This window comes from Nyctereutes procyonoides, unplaced genomic scaffold (assembly GCF_905146905.1).
Source record: "Nyctereutes procyonoides isolate TBG_1078 unplaced genomic scaffold, NYPRO_anot_genome, whole genome shotgun sequence".
Taxonomy (NCBI): Eukaryota; Metazoa; Chordata; class Mammalia; order Carnivora; family Canidae; genus Nyctereutes; species Nyctereutes procyonoides.
In genome coordinates, this window is record NW_026575134.1 from 16,263,307 (window position 1) to 16,285,463 (window position 22,157).

General features: G+C 38.7%; 1 protein-coding gene across 1 annotated transcript in view; it reads left to right on the forward strand.

The window, feature by feature from the left end:
• The window catches only part of RELN (reelin), a 479,257-nt gene that overhangs the window by 241,296 nt on the left and 215,804 nt on the right, over window positions 1–22,157 (forward strand). The window lies entirely within an intron of this gene.

Sequence of the window (22,157 nt, forward strand, 5' to 3'; positions counted from 1 at the left end):
CCAATAGGAATGTTCTAGGTAAAGAAAGATACTGCCTTCTAGAAGGGGGCTAGTTTTATTGATCTTGGTCCTGTAACACTGGCCTCTGCCTGTGACATGAAGATGCTGGCAGCTGCGCCCCCAGCGGGGGGGAATAGCTTCCTTCATTCGCTGTGTCCCATCCCTCCTCCCACCCCTCACCCCACAGTCTTCACCCTCTTGTCTTTGGAAAACCACCATTAGCAAAAGAACTGTTCCCTCAGTAGCTTCTCCTCCTGATCTCAAAGTTCTCACAGCCAGGAGCTCACTGTGGGTGATTGTGCCTGAGAGCAGTTTTCTTTAAGCCTTGCACTTGTCACCGTCTCATCTGCGTGCCTCATTGAAGCTTCTGTAGGTATTATGTGAAACTACCCAAATTACAGTTTGGGTTGTTTTCTTCTCACGTCAATAGCATGACTACAGCAATTTACAGACTGTTCAGAAGTTCGTATGTGGTCATAAGGAAAGCATTAGCAAAAACAAAATAATGTTTTTTATGAGAGTTTTCTTTGATCTATTAGCAAGTGTATCCTAAATTTTGTGGGACGAGCATGTAAGACTTTTATAATAAGAAACAAATGAAGTTCATTTTTTTGAAAGTTGTGGTGCTACAAAAACAACTTTCTAAAAAAACTCTAGCATGACATGCAAATGACTTAGAGGTTCTTAACCAGAATCAATGTGTTTAAATTTATTATGCTATTAATATAAAAAATATGCTGAAAATGTTTTCCTGTTTACTGTATTCCAAGTATTTATTCTAAACTTTTTGTTAGGGAAATGAACATTAAATTCAGATATTATTTCCAACCAATTAAAGAATACAAGAGAATATTCTTTATATGCTTCAGAGTTCTACTAGTATTTGAATTTTATTCAAGGTAGGTAGGAATTTTATGAAATTCCAATGAAATTATCCTGCCTTAAAGGGGGACAAAAAATTCTATTTTTATAAATTGTAAAGAGTATACATGGAGCTGGCGGAGATTAATTCCCTCTTCTATTACTATCACCCTACTGTGAGCAACAGAGCTGATGACACAGGGCTAGGAAGGGGAGCTAATCAGAGGGTGCAGGGTCCAGTCCCTGAAATCCCAAAGCCAGAGCAAGCACCGTGACCAAGGGCTTGGGACTAGAACCAGACACATGCCTTAGCAAGAGCCCTTGACTTCACTGCAAACTAGGAACTGTAGTTGACCAGGCCAGAAAGCAGCTTGTATTATGTAAGGCATGGATTTGAAGCCTACGTTAGAAAACTGGAAGAGTAACAGAACCAGGAAGCTAGAAGAGATAAATAGATGGAGAGATGACAGGCAGATTAAAAATATCTCACGTTTATAACCAAAAAGTATACTTAGAAACCTTTTTTGAGTGGCAGTTTTAGAATCAAAAGTAAAATTTTTAACACATTGGTTGGGAATGAAACAAAATATTTGTGAAAAATTATAACTGATTGCTTAGGACTTCCCTGGGGCATTTGCTTACTGCATTTTGAGAATACAAATCTTGGGAAGTAAGAAGGATAGGATGGCTGAGAAACAGCGTAGTGGCACACTGTTAGCTGGATGGCATATGCTGGTGAATGGTCAGTACAGTAGAGTGGGCGCAACTTTTCAGAAATGGTTTCCTGTACATCATAATGAGTGCTTGGTGGTCGCATTATTCTCTTTAATGGATGGTGTGGGGCTAGATAGGGGCACACATCCTGAGCTTTACAAGTCCCAAGATGACCAAATACCAAAGTAGCAAATGTGGTCAAGTAGCAGCCATTGCATTTACACTCAGTTCAAAAATTATATTGCACGTGTTATTTTAAAAAACACTGTAAGTAGACAACCCAACATTTATATTTCTTTGTGTGTTGAGAGAATTATCCAAATCTATACTAATGGTTAATATGATCAGATTTCCTGTCGCTCCTTGGAAGTCCTTAAGGATGTTAAATGTTCATTCTGTAGGGTGGTGATTTGGATGTAATATGGTCAATTTTCTAGTGAACTCTGTCATTATCTATGGCTTTAGTGATGAATTGCATTCATGATTATGGGCATATAGCCGCAATTAAGTAAGTTTATTGCCTTGGTACTTTTATACTGCTCTTGTAAACATTTTCATTCTATCACAAGCGCTATCCAACAGAGTCCCAAGTACCTCAGAGCTACGTGTTCTGAAATATCTTAAATTACCAAACATGTCAAATAAACTCTTCTATGCTACAGTGTAACAGCAGTGCCCTCCGACCCTTTCTAAGTACATAAACATATACACATACAGACATGTGCGCACACGCATGTGTAAATATATGCATAAGTATACAGGCTATCTTCACCAATGAGTTTTGAAGTTAAAGCATCCTGAAAGCACAGCTCCACAACCTGAAATTTATCACGTTATCAATAGCTAAACCATCTTGAAAAGTGTCCTAAGATGTTTACAGAAGAACTTTTCATTTTTCCATTCCAATGAAAGATCTCATATCCATGTCTGTGCTGAAGCATTGATCTGCTACACTCCTCACTCGATTCATTCAAGTCACCTAGTGGAATTTATGGTTCTGGCCTTAGAGATATTTACCCGTTTCCTTTAGATTTCCTCTGGGATAGGGAAGAAAAATTTGAGATGATGTCCTTGCACACCATTATCTTACAGATGCCTCCCAACTCCGCTTTCTCAGACAGGATCCTGGGGTCAAGGGAAGCACTGAGTGCTTTGTATCCTTCGTTCACTTCACTAGATTTCACTGAGTATTTGCTATGTTCCCAGCCTTTTCCTGAATTAACTAACTGTAGAAAGACAAGAGAGAGAGAGAAATCAGAGGGTTTTATGGTGCTTAGTAGTTTGGTAGAAGGCTCTGGATGCACACAGAGCAAGAAACCTCTAGAGAGCTGCAGGAATGCTATAAACAGAGATGGACATGTGTACAGGTCCTATGGGGGCAGGTCCTCAGAGCAGAGCAGGTCAGGAAGGCTTCTTAAAGAGGAGAATCCCTGAAAGCCGACGACATGAGTCACTGGAAGGACAAAGATTTTCTAGGTGAGGAGCCAGACTGACTCAAGCAATACCTAGGGTGGGAACATGAGCACCTTCCCAGAGCAGAAGGTCTGGCCAGGGGTGGCTGTGGTCAATGTCAGATAAAATCAGGTCCATTTGAAGAATTAATCTTCATTGGCTGGGGATTTTAAACTTACTTAAAAGTCAATAGAAGTCATAAATGGGGGCATGTGGGTGGCTCAGTCAGTTAAGCACCTGCGTTCAGCTCAGGTCATAATCCCAGGGTCCTGGGATTGAGTCCTGCATCAGGCTCCCTGCTCAGTGGGGAGTCTGCTTCTCCTCATTTCCATTCATTTCTGTCTCTCTCAAATAAATAATATCTTTAAAAAAGAAAGAAAGAAAGAAAGAAAGAAAGAAAGAAAGAAAGAAAGAAAGAAAGAAAGAAAAAGAAAGAAGAAAGAAAGAAAAGAAAAAGGAAGAAGCCTGAAATGGCCTCTTTCTCTCTTGAGCAATAAAAATATAATGAAATTAATTCTTAAGAAAGACCATTTGGACAGTTGTGTTAAGAATCAGACTTGTCTCTTCCTTGATATAAATCTGCATGGATTCACTCAATAAGATCTTGCCAAGTACTGTGCTTGTGCAGTTTAGCCTCGCTCTTTCTTCAGATTAATAGAATTTGTAGGCCAAATGGGGATTAAAGGTAAAGCATTTAAAAACATATGCCATAAAGAACAGAGTTTGGCTTGGGAGGTAAATCTGTCTTGTCCGTCATGTTATTCTCAGCCCGTAGCCCAGGGACTCAAACTAAGTAGATGCTTGTAAATGTTTCTTGCCTGAGTGGCAAGTAACTATTACAGAGACATCTGTAATAGTACATAACCAAGTGCTGAATTGGTTAGATGCTGACATTTCATGTCAAGAGGGGATTTGGGCATGGTGATCTGAGGACCTCAGTCAGTGGAAAAGTTGACCCAGAAGGAAACATAAAATCACCAATAAGTTATGCTTTTAGTGAAGCCAGAGGACAATAATATATATCCATGTATTGATCAGTTTGTTATTAGTGAACCAGCTAGAATCTATTACTTGTTCATAATTTATAGAATTAGTACCTTTTTCCTTTGGCTTTACTTATGAATATCCTGAGATTTAGGGTTTTCTGTGGGCACTTTTTTTACTGTCTTTTTCTCATTTGTTTTTAACCATCTCAAGACAGGAGGCAGTCATTAAATCATAAATGTTTTATATTTACAGATTAAAATATGACAGTGTCCTTAGGCCTGATTTGTTCTCTTATGCACTATGTGTGCTACAGAGTCTCTGAGATAAATGAGAACTTCTCACTTTGTGTGAGTGTAGTTTGAAAAATAAATACTAGAAAATAAGAGAAGTTTGAGGTACTATTATTGGTGAATTGGAATATTGCTTTGTAAAAGAAAAGAGATCTTGCATTTTATTTTTTCTTAATAGATATAATGAATGAAATGCTACTTGTATGAGGTATTATATTGCATTTATCATAAGGGAAGCAGCTTTTCCCTCAAGCCTAGTTCATAAACATCTTAATTACTTAGAACTTGATCCAATAGAGAAAGTCTCTCTCTACTCTCAGAACAGCTAATTCAGAGGGAGGAAAAATTGAGCCCTCCATGTCTTGGTAGGAATTATTCATTTCCTCTGTGAGCTTCCTGAGATATGTTTCTAAATTAGACTCTCATTTTTTTCAGGAGTCACTCTCCTTGGTAAGTGAGTAAAACCTTGGGGAATTTGTTATGAAATAGTGAAAACCTCTTCTAAAAACATAATCTCTAAGAATGAGACAAACAAAATCTCTGATGACTTGAGCTCAAAACAAATATTAATAAAGTACAGAAGTCTAGAAGAATTTTATGGTGAAATTAGTTTAATACATATGAATTTAAAGTTAAATAACATGTTTATTTGATTGTAAGATTCTTGGATATAAAAGATATTAAGATAAGACTTGTTTATGACTTGAGTTTTAGATCTTCAAAGATCTATATTAACACAAAAACCAAAATCTTTATATATAGAACACCTCTGTGTTATCCAGATTCAATAAATAAAGATTTGGAAGTGATTATAATTCAGATTATTTTGCTTCTTCATCATGGAGTTTCTTTTCCTTTTTGGGGACTGTATATTTTAAAAGACCAGTTTAAATAAACTTTATGTATATCTCAAATCCACCTCACCCCAAATTCTGAAGTCCTCTTTTAAGTTATAAAAGAGCAATAGCCTCAAATATTGTAAAATTCTACTAAGCATAAGGTTCTCGCAAAGATTATTGAGATGAATTAAATGTGTTCTTGAATAATTACAATTGATAACTAAATAATTATCATTATGTGAAATAAAATACAATCTGAAAGGCACTATACCCTTTTCCCTTTGAAATATTTAATTCTTTGTCACTCAGCTTGATGAGGCTTAAAAAATAAATATCAGCAATTCATTCATAAATATGTTCTACTAAAATTTATTGAAGGCTGTTCTAGTAGGAGGAGTAGAAGCAGTAAACTATAAGACAAGAGGAAATTGATTGTTGGTATAGACTAACTGGTCTCTTCTATGAAAACTCAGCTCATGCTCCTAGCCTGGTATCTCTGACCCCCACTTCCTCTGTATATTATCATGCCTACTTCACTCTGCTTTGATTTATACACCAGTCATTTCTGTACATCCACTTTCACCCTTTAAAGCTTAACTGTTTAAAGCCCTTGAGGACTAAGCAGTGAACAAGTATCCCTCTTTGTTTATAGGGCAGAATTTTGCTCACAACTAGAACTAAATAACTGTGGACTGTATTGGATTAAATTCATGGTTGGAAAGAGACTCAGTGATACTCCACACCGGTGCTCAGTACTATACCCACTCTTGACTGCTGAGGCAAGGAAACAAGCTGAATGAGATCCATGGGCAATATTAGAACTTGAGCCAGCAATTTTCATCTTCTTATCAATCAAGGACTCTTGATCAGGAATTCTTTCAGGGAGATCTTTAGGATGTATAACCATATTTATGTGATATGTCTGCATCCACTGTGGAGAAAGCCAAACCCAAGACACTGCCCAACTGGCAAGGATTTTATTTATCAAAGAGATGATTGGGAGGGGAGTCCACATGTGAGAAGAAGCCAAGGAAAGGGTGCAGACTACAGAGCAGAGTGAGAGCACAGCCTGTTGGAAAATCCAGACACAGGGAGGTCGAGAGGCAGGATTCTATCATTTGGGAGGGAGACTGGTAAGAGCAGGTGTAGTACTGCTCCCAAGGCAGAGTGCCACAGCGAAGTTTAGGGAGATGGAAGCCTGTAGGGGGACAAGACAGAGACTGTTCTATGACCTGAAGATCAAGGTCAAAACCAGAACTGCAGCAGGGATGGTAATGCTGAGTTTCCAGATTGCTGGGGGTGGGGAGGGGCAGTACTTAACACCTGATGCCTAAGATGGGGACCAGTCCTCCCAGAAAATGAGTCGGACCCAACCACTAGGGCTAGGTTGTATGGCCTTGGCCCTAGGAAAAGAAGGGCTACTTGGCAGGGAACCTGGCAAAGCCTGGCACATTTTGCATTTCTCTTCCTTCTATTTCTCCCAGCATAGGATCTGATGGAAGCTCTATGCTGTGGGCTTGGGAGAAAATGTGCAAAAGGGGTAGACATCCAGAAGTAGCTGGAAATAGCATGGTATTCCCTAAATTGTGAGAGAGTTGCTTCCTTTCTTCCTTATGATAGGAGTGGCAGTAAAGAGGAAACAATAAATATTTTGGAAGTGAGGGCATGGGGATAGGGCTGAAAGGGAGAAAGGTACAAAAGGGGAGGAGGACAGCTGTTCATTTTATATCCTGTGGTCATTGTCCATCTGCCATCAACTGAAAGAAGTCACCTAATGAGGTTCGGGGATTTCAGCCAAAGAAGTGACTAAGGGGCAAAATATAAAGTACAATAAATCACGTACTGTCACATTTATTCAGCAAGAAAGGTTTGTAGATCCAGTAGCCTGTTTACTAATAAAGTCCGTCAAAACAGAATTTCTTGCCAGTTGCCTCATTCTAAAAATAAATACAAAACAGAAGGTGAGGACAAGTCACTTTGAAAACCCAGCTCTTTTTCTACATCATAAAAGAGGTTTTTCAAGTTTAAAGGAACCCTGTTTTCAGTGTTTGAGGATTTTAGTGTTTTGAGAATTTTTACTATTCTACTTTACCTCTCTTAATCCTTAATTTCAGTCTTTAGTAAATCCTTTAAATGGAAATGTCACTTCCATATAGTGGTCCATCTCTCAGTACTGTCCTTGAAAAATGCTTCTTCAGTTAAAAATATGCTACATACCCCCCAAGGGCATTTTTTGTGGGCAAAACAGAGGTATAGACATAAACTCCAGACTTATTTGAAATTGATTATTTGACCTTTTGAGACAATCAAAGATTTTGGACATGTTGATTTCTCTAAGCTGACAATTTTCACTAATAAAATAATGATTTGTCTCAACTCCGGTCATCATATTTTACCAAAATTGAATTCATTTGCTCTTGACAGATCCAAGAGTTATTTGAGGATTTCCTCTCGTGTGGAATGGACCTGTTCTTAATTAAAGTCATATCTGTGGGCCCCTTCCTTTCAGTCACAATTCCAATCCCTGTCAGTTGGGACTGAGAAGCCCCAGGATGCTTCCCAGCGCTGCCACAAAGCATTATCCGATACAGTAACCATTTTTTTTTTCCTTCCCTGCCTCTTACCCAGAAATCAGACTGCTGCCCCTTTGGCCACAGCCCCCGAACCCCAGCAAGACATGAGCTGCTGTCTCTACAGACCCAGGCCAGGCACATCAAGCCTATATGGTAGTGAGGTTGAAGCAACCCTGCATGGCAGGATCTGTAGGCACAGTGAGACCTGAGACAGCGGCTAACAGGATGCCTCTGAGAAGTGGCAGAGACCATTGGCTTGGCCAAAAGCAGCACTCTCTGTGAGCCATTCTGCCTGCATTTGTTCTACCCATGGTCTGAGAATTCGTGAAATAGTCCACGTGGGGCCAAATTTTTGCCTTCACAGGTAGATTTTTTTCCCTTTTCTTTGACTTCTATATTCCAACGTGGATAAGTGATGTACAGGAAGCTAATAAGTAGCAAAAACAATAAAGAGTGTAAGGCAAGAAGCTGGCTCACCACTAGAGTATAAACATGATTACATTTTTTACGAAATTTACAAACGGATGGAACAAATGTACATAGATATGCCACAGAACAAAACATTATGCATAATACATAAATGCTAATAAAGCTGAGGTTTTTGCAGTAGGAGACGAATAAAACAAGCACGAACACTGAGAAACATTAAACCAGTTATCCTGGAAATGGTAGGATTTTATGCTTAAAATTGGGAGTCTTCATTTAAATACTGTTCATCAGGTAGTACTTTTATACTTATTATCACAATGTTGCTCTATTTATAGTAGATTATTTTGATGCCAGGGCTAGTACCCTTAGGATTTTTCTGGCAGGCTCAGTAACAAAGGAAATAAAGATCTCAGTGTAATGTAATGATTGTTCTACAATATTGTTGTTACTAGAAATTAACATGCACAACTGCCCCCAGTAAAATATTTGAAAAAAAGTTTGTAGAACCATAGAAAATATTGATCACCTGCATAATAACGATCTATGATTCTGCTTAGGGCTGAATTATTTTGGAGAAGATTGCAAAGGAGCAAATAAGCCTTTACTGTGTTTCTTGATGCTTTTGGATATAGGGGGATTATTTTCTCTTCAGTGAATAGTCCTGTCCTCAAAAATCACTCTTAGCAAGAAAGGGGTAGGTAACTTCCAGAACTGCTTATTTTACCAATATTTTCATGTATTCCATCACATTTTCCATTATAGAATGAGGCGGGCAAGGCCCTTTTTTGAATGCCCTCACCCATAGTAACATGTAACATCCCCTGGGAGTGACAGCGTCTGGCTTTTTAAAGCCTTCTCTAAAAGTTCCCCCATTCATCTCTTCTCTCTCTCCATCACCACAACCTGGAGTTAATGGTCCTGTCTTCCATTTGTCTACCCTGAAAAGATGAAAAGGTGTGTTGATCCTGATTTGTACCAGCCATAGCAGGGAGTTCTAAGTAGCCAGATTGCATCCATTTCCTGACTTTATGATCTTTCTCTATCAAATGCTGTGGTTTACATGTAGCTCCCAGAGCCCTGCTCCTCTCTGAGGTCTGAGTGGTGAGTAATGGCAGTGGCAGGGATCCTCAGCAGAGCCCCGTCCAAGCAGTCCTCAAGCGCTCAGTATTTATGGGCTCTCACTCTGCTCTCTGGAGGCATGATTTCTGGCAGTGCTTGTCCCCATCCATAAATTCTTTGAGATCGCTTTCTCTCCTCCTTCCTGGCTCTGTGCGACATTTTAAAAGGCAGCTTGTTTTGCAGGCAGAGGCTTTGAGGAAAGAGGCAGCCTCCCGAGAGGACAGTAGCTCTTTCTATTGTTTCTGCTCTGATTTACTTTGAAAAGTCCTGGGCTTTTGTGGAGAAGGGCATAACCAAATAAAAATAAAATGACCCAGACGTTGGGAGCCTAAAACCGTATGATTTATCCTTCCACCATAAGAATAAAAGGAAATAGAGTTACTGGAAATATAGGCTCACAATCTCTAATCTGTAATTCCATATTACAAAAAACTCAGAAAAACCACAAGCCTATTAAAAAAAATTTACTTGATGGCAAAGCCTAACATGACCTGGATTCATCTGTCAGCAAATCCTGACTTGAAATAATTTAAAGCTATTTATAATCTTTATTTATACTATTTATGGGATCTTCGTGCATTTCACTACAGAAATACTAATGTGTTTGATGGCAGAGTGTTGCCCCAGACCTTGGTGGGGATGTTGTATAATATGTGGTATATGAACCACATCACCTTTGTGAAATCCATATGTTAATTATGTAAGTAAATAATTTAGATCATGAAATTTGTCTTACCTCAAGGGATTATGGACCTGTGTGGGTATTATTCTGAGAAAGGAAATAAATCTTCAATTCCTAATAGAAGAAATTACTAATATTTTTGTTTTCGTTGGCCTTGATTTTATACCAAATTAACCTATTTTTAAAGTTCTTTGTTTTTATAGCACCACCCAAGAGAGATGGGAAGAAAGGGGGAAAGTTCATTTGTGAATTGGGGAGACTTCCTGCCTCTAGGAGGTATTTGTGACCTCCATACACGTATGCTATGCTGACTGGGCTCTTGCACAATGAATGGGTTTTCTATGTGCTTCCTAGGGGCTTCATGCAGTAGCATACAATAGCTACCTGCTTGTGTGCTCCTGTATTCTTGGCATTATAAACTCTAACAGCACTTGAAGATTTTCTCAGCCAGCATTGCACAGAAGCACTCAAGTTAAGCAGGGCCCAGAAGTTACAGGTTCTCTGGGACGTTTGTTGAGCCTCTGAGGTTCATGAAGATCAATGTAGGCTTCATTCAGGTTCATCTTCAACACAGGCTGAAAGTGAGTAGCTTCCATCTAGCATAAAAAACAATCCTTTAAAAGTCCATTTATCATGATCCCTGGGTGGCTCAGCAGTTTAGAGACTGCCTTTAGCCCAGGGCATGATCCTGGAGACCAGGGTTTGAGTCCTACATCAGACTCCCTGCATGGAACCTGTTTCTCCTTCTGCCTGTGGCTCTGCCACTCTCTCTCTCTCTCTCTCTCTCTCTGTGTGTGTGTGTGTGTGTCTCAGGAATAAATAAATAAAATCTTTTAAAAAATAAAAAAAGTCCATTTATCAATCCTAATGCATTATAATGTGATCATTTCCTTTTAAGAATGTTTTAATTGAGCCAAATCTGCCTTAAGTAGAAAGAGAAGAAATTTTAACTTTTCATTCTCTTTTTAAACGTTGTCCTACATTAAAATACAGTTAATGCTTGAATGTGCCATGCAAAGCAAAGTGGGAAATGAACTATGTTACCTAGACTTCTGTGCTTTAGGACACTGATGAAATGCAGAAAGGAACAAGAAGTATGTGCTCTTGCACAGGGTGGGTCCAGGTTCTGTGAGTCCACATCCGAAGCTTATATAATTTTGGGTAAGGGCTAGGATCTCTTTAAGGAAAAACATACAAAATCACACATTCAAAATTAGGTGCGAATGCATTTATTTAGAATGAGAAAAGGAGTCACAACAAATTACAAATTTTTAGAAGCCAACAGTACCCCCAAACCACAAATCCAGAAATAGAGCATCTTTGTTGACTAACTGAAATGCCCTGTAATATTTTTTACCCTGAAATTTTTGGCTGCATATTCTCTTCAAATACAATTTTATAATATTTTCTATAGAGGAAATAGAGAATTCTGGTTCTGGATCAGAGGGGTTTTTTGGGTGATTATTAACATTTGACCTTCCTAACTCCTTATTGCTAATGTCACTTAAATGTGTAGGATCATTATCAAATTGAAAATCTTTATCTTATTTCTTTCAGGCATGAACTGTAAGATCTCAGGGATTTTATAATGTAGATATTTTAAGCCCTTGTATTCCTTATAATACTGTACAGCATGTTTCCATGTCTTTACGGCTCATTATTGACAAACGATTTTTGCTGTTGGCATAAACAGAGAAAGGAAAAGAGCACTGGATTGGGAGTCAGGCCATACAGTCCTTCTCTGCCAGTTTATCATATAACCTTCTTGCCACATAACCTTGGGCAAGCGCTGAAGGCTGTCTGGGCTTCTGGCAACTAGTTTGTAAAGTGAGAGTGGTTTATCTTCATGACTCTGAGTACCTTCCCACAGTGGTCCTAAATCCTAGGACTAGGTAACCAAACAGACTATGAGTTAACTAGGAATACATTTTGTCTGAACATATGGTTATGATGTCTTAGTTAAGGCAGCCCCCAAAGAAATATCAATTTACCGTATCTTTATCCAACCAATTGTGGTTAACTTAAACTTGTAGTTTGTTCTGTCACGGGAAAAGATATTAAATAGAGGGACATCAAGTGAACTATGTAATGTCACCCAAACAAAACTCAGCATGAGAGATCAAATGAGCTGCCTTTCAGGCTCTTCCTGTAAGAGTGTCAGTCTCGGGGCACCTGTGTGGCTCAGTTGGTTAAGTGTCCAATGCTTGATTTCAACTCAGCTCATGACCTGAAGGCCATGGAATGGAGCCCAGAGTTGTTGGACTCCATGGTCAGCAGGGAGTCTGCTTGAGATTCTCTCTCTCCCTCTGCCCCTCCCTCCACTTATGCTATCTCTCTATTTCTCTCTCTCTAAAATAAATTTATTTTTTAAAGATTCTATTTATTTATTCATGAGAGACACACAGAGAGAGGCAGAGACATAGAGGGAGAAGCAGGCTTCCAGTGGGGACCCCAATACAGAACTCAATCCCAGGACCCTGGAAATACAACCTGAGCCAAAAGCAGACACTCAACCACTGAGCCACCCAGGTGCCCCTCTAAAATAATTTTTTTAAAAAAGAATGTCAGTCTCTGTGTTGGTGGATCGAGACTGTAAGTCAACCCTATTTCTTTAATATGCTAAGAAGTGTACCAAAAAAGATAATAAAACTACATATACTGTGATGAACACAGTAATATATAGAATTGTTATTATATTTTACACCTAAAAGTAGTATAACCTGTATGTTAATCATACTTTAATACAGGGTCTCTGCCTCTCTCTGTGTGTCTCTCATGAATAAATAGAATCTTTTTTAAAAATTATACTTTAATACAAATATTTAATAAATAATAATGGAAGAGAGATGGAGAAAAATATTAAATTTTTTAAATAAATTTTTTTAAGTTTATAATGGTATCATTGTATTTCCAAAAGACTTTCTTCCTTGAGTTTAACTGACTCCTAGATTTATTTCATTCACTTTTTTCTTTTTCTAAGAGATTTTATTTATTTTAGAGGGAGGGGGGGCAGAGATAGAAAAAGAATCTTTTTTTTTTAATTTTTATTTATTTATGATAGTCACACACAGAGAGAGAGAGAGAGAGAGAGAGGCAGAGACATAGGCAGAGGGAGAAGCAGGCTCCATGCACCGGGAGCCTGATGTGGGATTTGATCATGGGTCTTCAGGATCGTGCCCTGAGCCAAAGGCAGGCACTAAACCGCTGCACCACCGAGGGATCCCCAAGAAAAAGAATCTTAAGTAGACTCCATACTCAGTGGAGAGCACAATGTGGAACTTGCTCTTAAAACCCTGAGATCATGATCTGAGCTGAAATCAAGAGTCAGACGCTTAATCGACTGAGCCACTCAGGCACCCTTTCATTCACTTTTTCAACAACTATTCACTGAGGCCCTCTTCTATGTGAAGTAGTAATCAAGACATTGGGGCGATGAGATTTGTGAGACAAAACCTTTGCCCAGATGGAGCTGGCATTCTGATGAGGGGAGGCAACCACTGAACGAATGAATATGTCAGCAAGTAATAAATGTGATGAAGAAAGTACATCAGGGTTTCAGCAAGAGAGGAGTAGCATTTTATTGGAGGTGGCTGGGAAAAAGTCTCTAAGAGTGTAACCACTGAGCAGAGGCTTGAATTGTGTAAAAGAGTTAGCCTGGCAAAAGGAACAGCCAACATAAGAGCCATGTGGACTGCTGTTGTGTCACCACAAGAGCCTTATGTAAATGTGAGGACTAAATTATATTTTACTTCCTAAATGGTAAAGGTTGCTTAAAGGGTATGCATTTTCTGCTTTTTTTCCTGAATGACAGCCGAAGTCAAGAGAAATGGGACTTTATCACAAGAAAGTTAGCTAGGTTTTTAAGTTCACATGTATCTCTGACATGACAAATACTTCTGATAATTGGTTGACTCATTGATTGGTTGATTGATAGATTAATAATCTTGGCCTGGCTCCGTATAACAAAGTAGAAAGTTACTTGTCTCTTTTTTTCTAAATTATACTAGGGATAGTACTATTTAAATATAACCAGGGGTAGAAATTGATACCAATTTCAGTTGTAACTTTAAATTGAGGTAAATGATTCATAGGTCAGACTAAGATTACAATGAAGTATTTGTTTGAATTACAGTGATGAGGATCTCTAACAGTAAAAGGAGGCAACCATAGAGAACGAAGCTTTGCCATTATTTTAATTCTTTTAATTTTAAAAAGTAATAGATACTACTTGACACTTGTAAGTATTTATGATTTCTTTATGGTAAATGTTTATTTCAGAAACAGATTTACAAGTTATTTTGGAATTTGTTATTTAGAATATAGATGTGAATTACCTGGTATCTTAAATTTAATCCCAATTGCACTATTATATCAAGTTAATGCTTTTCACAGAATTAAAATGTTTTAAATTGAGAAATGTTAGGATATTGCTTTTTTGAAATACATCTATTTTTTTTAAATCTCTTTGAAATGCCTTCCTATAGATTTGAAAGCAAACAGCAAAGAAACTCTTTGGAAGAAGGTTAACCTTTTGTGTGTGGTCTGAAAACCTAGTCACAAGGTTATCACATTGATCTGGGGGAGAAAGATGACCTAAGGAGGTAGTGGTGAAGGTAAAGGAAAGGTATCGATTTAAAAAATACACGGGAGAAGGGTCCAGAGGTTTATGTGGCTGCAAGGGAAGGAGAGGGATGTTCAGGGCACCTGTAGAGAAAGTGATGCCCAAGCAAACATGATCTTTCTTTCTTCCTTTTTTAAAAATATTTATTTATTTATTTGTGAGGAGGGGGTAGGGACAGGGGAGGAGGGAGAGAGAGAATCTCAAGCAGACTCCCCGCTGAATACAGAGCCCAAAGCCAGGGCTTAATCTCAAGACCCTGAGATTGTGACCTGAGCAGAAATCAAGCATTGGACACTTAACTGACTGAGCCACCCAGGCACCCCAACAGATTGTTTCTTTTTATTTAGTGCAGTTTCACTAATCATCTCTTATTATAGAACCTGAGAGCCTAGTTAGTAACAGGCATGATATTTAGGCTAAAGGTGGTTCATTCCTTTAAGTTTTATTCTCTGTACCAAAAAAAGGCCATTATGACCTCAGATCAGAAGCCTGAGTAGAATAAACAGTACAGAAGCTTCTCCCAACCTGTTGTGACCATGTGAAAATGAAGCACTATTTTTTAAAGTGTGTTTTTGTTCACCAGAAGCAGTACAGTGAAGTGGTGAAAGTGTGATTCTGGTTTATCTAATTCTGAACCCCATTAACCTCCCCAGGACACTCCTTACTTGTAAAGGAGGCATGCACATAGTGGCACCTAACCTGTTCATAGCAACCACTATTGTTCTTTTGAGTTATTAGAATTTTTTTCTTCATGAGTGCTACTGAAACGCTGATCAGATTTTCTGTTTTGTTTGGATGCTAGGAACTGTAAAATCAAAATTTCAACTCCACTCCAGCAATTATATGGACCTTATACTAATTTGCCTTACTATGCTTCTCCCAGAGCACCTTCTTTTTCTTATCAGGTGGATTCTTCTCTTCCTCACTAATACATTTACCAGTGATACTAACACACAAGTAGTTTACTCATTTTGGTCTCAGTTTTTATTTCTGTGTCGAATGTATAGCATTTCCACTGAAGAATCTGGAAATAGCCCCCCCAAAAAAGAAGCCATAGGAAAAATGCACTGTAAGTTATTTGATAAGCAGTAATTCAACTTAATATTTAGCCTGTGAACAAGTATGGTCAGAAATGTGCTCCTTTTTCTAAGATAAATGAATTTTTGAAGTGAAACAAAAAATATTGAATCATAGCTGGAATCTGTTAAATAGTATGGGCCAAGAACTGTCTTCTAGGCATGTTTCATGTGTTAACTCCTTAATCTTTGCGTCAATTCTGTGGAGAGATTGCTATTATTATTATTTACATTCTACAAACATGGAATCTGTGACGTGCCCAAGGTCACAAAGCTAAGAAGTATCTAAGCCCAGATTGCAACCCTGGTAGTCTGACTCCCCCATCCTCTCCTAGCCCATGTGCATACTTTCCTCTCTGAAAGATATGTTGTGTCAGAGGAGATTTTACTCTAAAAAGTAAAGTCAAAAAATTATATAGAATTATCAGTAATGCTAACAAACACTGAATTTATTATCTTGTAGACTTCCCTCATGAGACTAATTAAATAAGGTATGTTTAAACCTATATAACACAGGGATACCTGGGTGCCTCAGTCAGCTGAGTGGCCAAGTCTTGGTTTCAGCTCAGGTCATGATCTTAGGGTGGTGAGATGGTGCCCCACATCTAGCTCCTCACTCAGCAGGGAGTCTACTTTAGAATTTTCTCTCCCTCTGCCCTTCCTCCCATTCACTATCTCTCTCTCTCTCTCTCTCTCTCTCTCAAATAAATGTTTTTCAAAAACCCTATGTGACACATTAACATGCACCTACCATCAAAGATTTTCTCATTAATCCATAACATTACAATTAAAAATAACATTTTTCAGTGTGTTTAGCTGGTTCAGTCAGAAGAGCATGTGACTCTTGATCTTGAGGTTGTGAGTTCAAGCCCCACATTGGGGGTAGAGATCACTTGAACAAATAAATAAGCTTTTTTTTTAAAGTAACATTTTTCTATAAGGTTACAATTGTATTAAGTTTGTTCCTAAATGTAAAATGTTTTTTCTCCCTTAGAACAGTGTGTTTGGGGTGCCTGGGTAGCTCAGTCAGTTAAATGTCTGACTCTTGATTTCAACTCAGGTCGTCATCTCAGGGTTGTAGAATCGAGCCCCACATTGAGCTGCACGCTGGGCATGGAGCCTGCTTAAGATTCTCTGTCTCCCTCTGTCTCATCTCCTACCATGCTCTCTCTCTCTCTTAAACAAAAAGAAAGAACATTGTGTTAATCTTTTCAAATATTCCAACAGAAACAAAACAAATCAACTTAAAGAGACAAGATAATGTCACAATCAAGAAGATATTGCACTTAAGAAACTTTTTCATGCAGTAGAAACATTCTGGTGGGGAGGTCAGAACTCGTGCCTTGGGGGTAATACTCTACATGGCTTATGACTACCTTGTATGACTTTGCAAATTGCTTATTTTCAATTATGCTGGGCCATTATAATAAGGCTTTAGTAATAAGCAAAATAACTCATCTGGCTATCATTATTCTTCACATTACTTTATCTGGCTGACAAAAATGGAGTATAATTACTGGTGTAATTTGTCTCTGATATTTTTATTCCAAAAGCGGACTGGATTATAGAACCAGTTAAATCTTCTTAAGGCATATTCTAATTAATTTGGGGGAATTATTACCTGGGTGACTGTATAACAGTACCATAGTTAACCTGTGGTTGAGGAAATAAGCAGTTCAGGTATCCTAAAGCATGATTCTCATGCCACCCAAATGTCTTTTCACTTTGACTCTTGAAGTCAAGTCAAAAGTTCTTAAGTCTAAAAAAAAAAAAACAAAAAAAAGTTCTTAAGTCTCATCTCCTCTTGTAATTCCCTTAAAAAAAAAAAGATTATTTGTTTGTTTGTTTGTTTATTTATTTATTTATTTATTTATTTGACAGGTAGTAAGAGAACCCAAGTAGGGGGAGCGGCAGGCAGAGGGAGAGGGAGAAACAGGCTTCCTGCTGAGCAGAGAGCCTGACATAGGACTCAATCTCAGGACCCCAGGATCATAACCTGAGCCGAAGGCAGACACTTGACTGACTGCAACCGAGACACCCTTGCAGTTCCCTTTTTTAGTAGAAACATACCTCAATAAAAATGAAGAAATGGAGAATTTAAAGTAAATAAATTATAGCAAATTTATTCATGATCCAGCCAGAGTTTATTGAGCTCCTACTGTGTACCAAGCATCATTGTGAATACTAGGGACATAAGTAATGGGCAAGACAGATACAGTTCCTACTCTGACAGAGTTTGCATCCTAACAGGATATGGATGTTGAGCAAGTAAATGATTAAATAAACACAATAAATTTAAATACTGATCCCTACTATGAATAATACAAAGCTGAGTGATAAGATGGAGAATGATTAGTGATTGGGAAAGACTTCTTTAGATTGAGTGCTCAGAGAAGGCTTCTTTGAGGAGGGATTATTTGCACAGATAACCTGAGGGAGAAGAGGGATCCAGGCAGGGGAAAATCGGGGGCGGGGGGATATGAATGGAGTGAGGAGACAATAGGGTATGAGGAAATTGACATAATAAATGTAGTTTCAGGCAGTGAGAAGGAACGCAGAAGCCCTGGGATGAAGGAGTGTCAGGAAAGAGAAAAGAAGTCCAGAGTACTTTATGGCTGGAACATAGTAAATGAGAGGCAGAGTGGTACAGGGATGTTTGAACGTGTACGAGTCAGCAGATCGTGAAGGATTTCGTATATCAGGATAAGGAGCTCATCTTTTTGTTCCTAGCACGTGAGAAACCTTGAGATGGTTTTAGGCAGGGAACAGTATAATTGTTAAAACATTTTAAAAGACTCCTTTGTTTTTAAAAGACACCCCCCCACACACTGCTGGAAGGATGATGGATCACAGGAGGATAAAGGAGAGCAAGCAAACAACCAAGACATGTTCATAATTTGAGGTGGAGCAGTCGAGAGGGACATAAGCGAAACTACATTTTGGAAGCAGAACTCTCAGCACAGTCTGATGAGCTGAAGTGGGGCGTGAGGCAATCAAGGATGACTACCAGGGTTTGTTTTTTTTTTTTCATCCATTTGTTTGAGACTGTGGGGTGGTTTCATTTGAAATGAAAAGACTAGTGGCTATTCAGCAAGTGGAAAACCAGTACTTCCAATTTTGATATAGTAAGTTTGAGATGTTCATTAGGGATGATAAATAGCAGTTTGGATCTGCAAGTGTGAACCTCATGGGAGGTATAATCCAGGGTATTGTCTGTGGTAGATGTTATTTAAAGCCTTGAAAGTGAGAAAGATCATCAAAGGAGGCAGTGTAGGTAAGAGAAGAGAAAGGCGCTAAAACAGTTTGAGGTCAAGAAGGAAACGGGAAATGAAGGAAGTGGAAGCCAAGGGAAGAAACTACCCAAGAAAAAGGCAGAGGTCAACTGACAAATCCTGCGAAGAAGTCAAGTAACTTGAATTTGGGATCTGTTGATTTGGCAACATGGACCCCTGCAGTGAGCTTCAGGTTAGTGCTTGAGAGCAGGAGCCTGGAGAGAGGGTGGCAGTTGTGGGGAGAGGAGAATAGGATGTGAAGATGTGCCGACAATCACTCGACACCCTTTTGAGGGGTTTTGCTGTACAGTGGAGCAAAAATAGAATGAAAAGGAGCAGAAGGAAAGGTGACATCAAGAAAATGTTTTGTTTTTTTAAGGTGGGAGATGTTCTGTATGTTTCTATGATGTTTATATGATGATAGGAATGATCCAAGAAACTCATGGGGAGAGATGGATGATGCAGGACAAAGAAAGGGGAAATTTTAAGGAGCAAAGAGGAGGTGGGATCTAGACCATACAAGGAAGTTCACACTGATTAGAACAGAAACACTTCATCTGCTACAACAGGAGGGAAGCAGAAAACACTGATACAATGGAGAGAGAATATAGGTAGATCAAGTAGAGAATAACAGGTAGATCTGTGGGCAAAAAGATGAGGACATTACTATCTGTGTTTCTGTTTCTCTTAACTGTATGCATTGCATTCTTAACCTAATAAGAATGAACTCAGACTTACCATTTTATGTTAAAATTCTGAAAATTAAAAAAAAATAATCCAGTAGTTTTATTAACTTGATAACACAAAGCAAGTTATAAAAATAGCTCATGGGCACGCATTCAATAGTACAAATTCAAGATATCATTAGTGAAGGGCTGCTTTATTGCAAGGTAGTTGCGGGGCATTATGTAGATATCTGCTTTAGCAGAAGAGTAAAGATGGCTTGTGTTTATGTTGCAGTGCATATGTTTCTTAATCCATAGGACTACCTGTAAGACAATAATAGGCTAGAAATATTTTTAGTAAAAGTATCCACCATTGTATACCATGAGGTTCACTAAATAACCAATAATAATGTAAATGACAGGTACTATAAATAACTGTAGGTTTATCTTTATCATTTATCAATTTATTTGTCAATTTAAAATCAAGAATTGACAGCCAAGAACAACTGGAAACAACATTAATGAAGTGCCTTTAACACAAAATATCCTGTCCTCCCCTGCACTGTGGGTAATTTCAGTAATCTTTGTATGTGTAGCTCTATGTGAGAGTCAGTTTTCTTAGAGTGTTGAATTGGGATCCTCAATAAATCCTAAAATTTTGCTAATTTTATTTATGAATACAAAACTTTGGGAACCCTTAATCACTGCATAGGTTACTTGTACCCTTGCCATGGGCAGAAATGAAAACATATGGACTTTCCTCATTTGCCTGTCAGGAACCAAAGAAAGTGTTTGGATTTTTAGAGCAGTAAAAGTCCATCAGTGGCTATCAGATGTATCATAACCATGATCCTGAATTATCTTCCCTCCTTTAGCACTTCTTTGCACACTTACACATTTGCTACTTTAGAGGGAAGGATTACATTGGAAGAGATCTGAGGGGAATAAAATGGATCTGCAACAAGAGGGTATTTTGAATTTGACATTTGGGTTTGTCTCCTTTCCAGTTTTAAATTTCAGTGTTGGACACTTGACGGGATGAGCACTGGGTGTTATTCTGTATGTTGGTAAATTGAACACCAATAAAAATTAATTTATAAAAAATAAAAAAAAAAGGTCATAACCAAACCAAAAAAAATAAATAAATAAATTTCAGTGTTGGCAGTTAAAGATCTTTGACTTAAGAGGAGAAAGAAAGGAGAGGAGAAAGAAAGAGGTACCTGTTGCAGATGGCCCCTGGTCATTATTGCCCTCCTCACTGTGTGAAAGGTGCTTTGAGGCATGTGACAACTCTGCATCCCAGCAAATGGCGGCAGGGAATGGGGGGTGCCATTAGCCACCTGTGCACATGGACATTGATTGACTCTTCCCCTCATCCCAAATAGACTCCAGTAACCATTGTCAAGCTGGGCAAGGAAAGTCTCAATCTTCTGGCTGAAGTCTGTGTGACAGTGGGGTTGCAATTCAGAAGGGAATATGTGAAGAAAAATGGTACCCAGTGTATGTGGAACAACTACATCCAGAGTGGGAGTGGGGGATCACTTACCCATTGAACTGGTACCATTTGGAATGGGATTTTGGGCAGGGGGTCAGGGGGATGCAGAGAGCCAAAGCCACTGGTTCTGTTGGGGGCGCTACTTCCAGCTCAGGCCTCCTTCTTCAGTTCTCTTTTCCGGGGTGCACATCTGATCTCTAGGAGCTCTGCATCTTTGTCTCACGGCAGGGAGAAGCACAGCTTTATCCTGAAAGTACTGAGGAACTGTTGAAGGTTTGATTACAGGCAGGAAGGCAATATGATTATGAGTTTACTTGTAGGAAGAGCACTGGCAGCCGTGTGGCTAGAGAAGGAGGTGAGAGGCTGGAGACAGGGAGGCCAACTAATGACCACTGCGGAGTCCTGGCAGGAGCAAATGAGGGTCTTACTGACAGTGCTGAGGAGAAGATGGATTTATAAAGATTTTAGATATGCAAGAATGTAATGACTAAATGGCCGAGGAAAAATGAGTCACCTGCCCGGTGCCTGTGTTTTATAGGTACATAATGAACTAAATTCCCCAACCTTGAGATGCCGGCTTAAGGAAATAGGAGAGAAGTCATATTTGTCATCACACTAGAACACATTTGTATTCTGATGCTTATCAGCTGTCCTTTTGTCTTAATTGGTAAACAGTTTGAAGGAATTGCCTTCTGTAAGGCACATGTTTGGCTATCATTCGCTTTACCTGTTCCTTTTTCAGGGATTCACCTTCTCCATTTGCTTTTAGGAGCTTATGGTAAACACAACACGAGGGAGGCACAGAAGTGCCATTGCAATTCTTTAGGCTGATTTGAACTTTGTTTTGAAATAAACAGATTGTCAGCCAGTCCTCATTCTTGTTTGTTTTAAAGTTTGTCCCATATAATCCTGGCCCCTTCCAATTGCAGCCTTGCAGCTTGATATTTATTTTAAGCAGCTGCGTATAAAAAGTAAAATTTAGCAATGATCAAAATGGCATAAGGTGGGTTTGTGTTTGAGCTTAAGGTTGCTGGGGAGCTGTCCTTTGAATATCCTTTCTTTCATACTTTTTCTACCCACGT